We start from the raw sequence: 5,024 nt of genomic DNA on the forward strand, positions 1-5,024 counted from the left end.
TGAAGAATAATTAAATAAATCACTATATTTGATTTTATTCTAGGAATAATTAATTAAACCATTGTTTTATTATTATTCCTTGTCAAATTTGACCCAATCATGAAAAATAAATAGATAAATCATTATTTTTCTTATTTTTCTCTAAGAATAACTAATTAATCACTAATTAATTATTATTCTTTGTTAAATTTGACTAAATCCCTTAGGAATAATTAAATAAATCCTTATTTGTTTATTATTCGTTAACTAATTCCTCGAGATGATAAATAAATCATTTATTTATTTATTATTTCTAAATAAAAGTTTAAATACATTTTCCCTCCTAACCAAATATAATAAAATATTCCAAGTGGTTATTCCAAGAATGGGATCAATAATATTTTATTATTTCTCAGTATTCGAGGATAACTCAATATTTTGTTATAAATAGAAGGGTTTTCCATTCATTATTTACTTTTGATTATTTTCATTGTTGCACTCACTATTGTAACTCTGATTATTTTCATTGTCGCGCACCATATTTTTGTTGGGTTTATGCATTATAGAGGAGAGAGACTCTACACAAGCTGAAGATGTTTGAGGATAGCCAAGAACCCATCCCATAGAGGGGGACTGGTAACATTTATCTGTTCTCTTCACAGGTGTTATAATAAAATTATTCTTTACATATCTGGTTTCCATTGGATGATTGGAGTTATTACTATTTCTTTTGTTGTTTAACTATGATCGTGGTATAGATCCAGACTTTGGCAGGTTTTGTTTCTATCATTTGCTGCAGATCTACAATTTTTAGCATCCATTTATATTATTGAGATTGTTTTTCATCCACAATCTTAAGTGGGTTCTTTTCTACATCATTGAGAAGAAAATACTACAACAAATTGGTGACTTTGCTGGGTTTTATACTTCAAATCCAGAAACCTGGGTGACCTTCGGTTTTCAGCTTAGGGTTTCTTATTTTTTCAATTCTCTTAATGTTTCCTAGTTTTTTAACCCTAGATCTGATAAATTTCTGACTTTTGCAAGCTTTTTGGTCGTTTCCGCAGGTCACAGGAACCAGCCGCGACAAAAGCGACATTTTTTTTCCGAGATTTTATGACCAGGATCCATGAAACAGAAATCGCATTTTTTAGCCCAAAAAGTGCGATCTGGGCTTCAAAACGCACCTTTCAGCCCAAAAAGTGTGATCCCTGCAGAGAAACAGGTCAGTACCTGTGATTTCTGGGTTTTAGGGTTTTTCTCATATCAGTTTCTGGGTTTTGTAGAGAGCTATCTGTTGGGTGTCTAACCTTTGTCTCATCCTTCCTTGGCCTCGATCCACTATGTTTACTCATCGAAGTCGAATTTAGCCTCCCCTAGGGCTTCTAGTACACTTCCACCTTTCTAGGAGGAGTTTAGCTGAGTGAGTAGTCTGAGTTTTTGCAGCGCTTTTAGCCAGATTTTCTAGATTTGTACCTTTCTATTTCAAATCTATTAAGATAGGTTTTTACCATCCATAGTGTCACATTTCCACTTGTTTGGTCATTTTTCTTAGGGTCCCTTTGGTTCCCCTAAGTGTTTCACCCATCTCCCTATCTTTTTGCAGCGATCTTCCCTCCGGTTTTTTGTTGTTGCTGCACCACTTTCCAGCAGCTTAGTGTCACTTGATCACAGTCACATCGAATTTCAGATCCCTTGACCATTTCAGTGTATTTCCAATCGGTTTAGCCACCAAGAAGTACAGTGTTTGCAAACCTAGTTTGGGTGGGGTTTAGTTAATCGTTTTGCTATTCATTTTCTGTTATTTATTTCAATTTATTTTTAGCAAGTTTTTTTATTTTTTACAAAAATGATCTAAGCTTAATCAATTAATACACTTTCACACAAAAGCATGCCTTAAGTGAAGGGCACTTGGTTTACACTGCCAAGCCAAGACTTAACATAATAAATTTTTCTCCCTGCAACAAGCCAAGACTTAACATAATAAATTTTTCTCCCTGCAACAAGCCAAAGATATATTGTTGATCTCCCTTCACTATTTATGTGTTCCGTGTGTCCTACCATCATTCCGCCACCAAGGCGTGTGTCATGGAGACTATTAGGCCTTCACCCCCAGTTTTTGCTTGGGCATATTACCCCTCCCCATCGGGTTCGAGTTCATAGCCCTCCGAGTCCCCACACCGACTCTTTTCTTGGTTCTTCTAATTCTGAGCCTGCTTCACCGCATATCGTCACCATGTTTGGACCCACAGTTGGTGCAGGAACCCAAACTGGTGTTGGCTCTGGTTCTATCCTGGTAGTCACATAAAGTGTAATAGTCTCAAGATTCGTTCTAACATCCCCCATGCTCCCCTTTATGGCTAGGTTAAGTCTACCGGATTTTAACCAGCTGATAAACGACCCGATACACCTTTATGTTGGTTGGACCTCTATGCTGACTAAGCTTCCTTCAGACATCCTAAAGTTTGAGGGTAATGCTGGAGAGGATCCTACCAACCATGTTCGATCCTTCCACATGTGGTGTTCATCCAACTCCATAACTGATTCCTCCATTCATCTTCGGATCTTCCAACACACACTCATTGGATATGCTGCGAAATGGTATGTATACTAGCCCTCCGCATCTCATTCCGTTTTCGTGACGCTTGTTAAAGCGTTCCTTTCATATTTCCAGTTACCTCTCCATTATGAGACTGGTATGGATCTATTGACCACATTCCATCAATCCTCCGCCACTCACCTTTCTGACCATGTTCAAGAGTGGTGTCGAAGGAGGAGCACATGTTGTGCCCCACCTTTTGAAGACATGTCTATCTAGATTGGTTTCTTAATATCATTTTATCCCCAATTGGGAAATATGTCGCATCCCATTTTTCTCATACCGAGGAAGAATCTCTCCATACCACTTTGAGATTTGATCTGATTTATGCACAATCCGGTTATGTCTATACTGTCATTCCAGACTCCCTCGTCCTGGAAGTGCTAATACATCGGGGGCATCTCACGTTGTCGATGGTATCATTGGATCCATTTCGCACTCTTCACCATAGACTCAGCAGAGTTATGGCTACCCGCAAGGGGACACCAGTTCCTCCAACACTTATGCCCCTCCTGCTAGAAACATGTTTCTAGGACCTCAAGCCGTCTACCAAACTATTGCTCCTCCTCATGCACAGTCGAGTGCTCCAACCTCCCAAGAATTAGCACCGCAGCCTCCCATGCATCCTTAGCCCTAGCAGCCACTGCCCCCTCAGGGTCAGGTGTTTACACAACAAAGTTCTACCAATCCCCAAAATTTGAAGAAAAAGAATAAGGGTAAGGGTAACAAGGGTAACCAGGGTAACCAAGGTAACCAGCTATTGAGGTATAAAAGGTGTCTTTTTAACTAATATTTATCCTACATTAATTATCAATCCAAGAACAATTTTCTATTTCAAGAGTGTACTCAGTCTGAGGCAGCAATTTAATCCAAGAGTAATGTTTTCCAATTTGCAGTACAGTGCTTCAAATACAAGAGTAAACGAATGCTTGAAATAAAACCTATTTGCAAATAAAAGAAACTCAATGCTCTGAAACTAAATCATTCACTCGGAAATTAACAGCAACTATCAGTCAAGGATGCAGTAGAAATAACTCTTTCCTTTGTCAACTGATGAAAATGAAATAAAACATAAAAAAATCCACAATCTGAGAACTCTGACAATAGTAGCCAATGTTCTTTACAGTTGTTGATCTCACACTCCACACTAAAGCGACTAATGAGAAATGACAAGGAATCAAATCAAAAATGTTTCTAATCGAAAATGGAATAAATGTGCTAAATTTAAAGATGTTAAAAGGCGAAACCAAATACTTGTAGAAAAGAAATGAACAGAAATGTTATCTAGTAGAAATGAACAGCAATATCATTCAACAGAAATGAACAGCAATCTTATTTAATAGAAATGAACAACAATCTGCAATGAACAGCAAAGTCAGTTTACTGGGATGAACAATGAAGCTTTATAATTGAAATGAAAAACATAACAATATAGCTTCTCATGATAATAATCTTATTATGATGAAAAGGAATAGCAACGCGATTCAGTTATAGTAAGACAATTCATAAACTCTGGAAACGAAGAACAGTAAAGTAATGTGTTTAAATGAATGAAAACCAAACCAAACCAGCACATGACTGCAATTAAAAGTATTGGTATAGATAGAAAGTGGATCCACCAGGGTCAGGCCCTTAGCCACTAGTGAAGCACCGCCGAACGACTTCAGTATAAACGAATGGAACAACAACTGACTTATGTATTAATCATATGAAAATGTTACAGGAAATTGTACTCTATTTTAATCAACAAGAGTCGATAGTCAAAGTAGAAATACAACAGTGAGTTCTGAATAACAATAATTGATAATCCCCCTAATCTTTACAAGCATTTTCCCTTTTATAATGGACAGGCAGGTAAAACAAGGAATAACATATAGACTATAAAACAACGACCCCTCAGGATCAAGAGATCCTGAGGGATACGCTCCATCTTCTAACTCCAATCAATCCCTTTGTCTTCTTGCACTGATGTTGTGATTTTCTATCATTATCCTTAACTGTGCGCTCCGATCCTGATCTGCTTGTCTGGATACGGCATCCTGGTGAAGGAACAACAGTTACTACGTTTTGTCTTTTCCTTCAAAATGGTAGTTTTCCATTTGTTCTATTTTCTGCATGGAAAAAGACAATAATTAACTAATTCGCAATGATCAATAACTCCCTAGTTTTCGTTATAATTCTTTGATATATTATCATCTTAGGAATAAAAGGAGTTATGATAAAAGGAAAAGATAAGGAAATAAATGGCAAATTCATAACTTTTCCATAGCTCAACACACCCCCCTCCTTACCTTTTTTCATGGCCTCATGAAAACCATGTAATTTTCATGCAAAGAAGTCAAAGAATAGGCTGGAGAGGGATCGTCATGCAGTGGTCTAAAACCATGATTTGTAGCTAAAACTTCAAAGATGGGCCCTGTCTTCCCTTCAGGCAACTCATATATGG

Source organism: Pinus tabuliformis, chromosome 1_2 (genome assembly GCF_031772625.1).
Source record: "Pinus tabuliformis cultivar Carrire ecotype Pingquan chromosome 1_2, CPIR1, whole genome shotgun sequence".
Lineage (NCBI taxonomy): Eukaryota > Viridiplantae > Streptophyta > Pinopsida > Pinales > Pinaceae > Pinus > Pinus tabuliformis.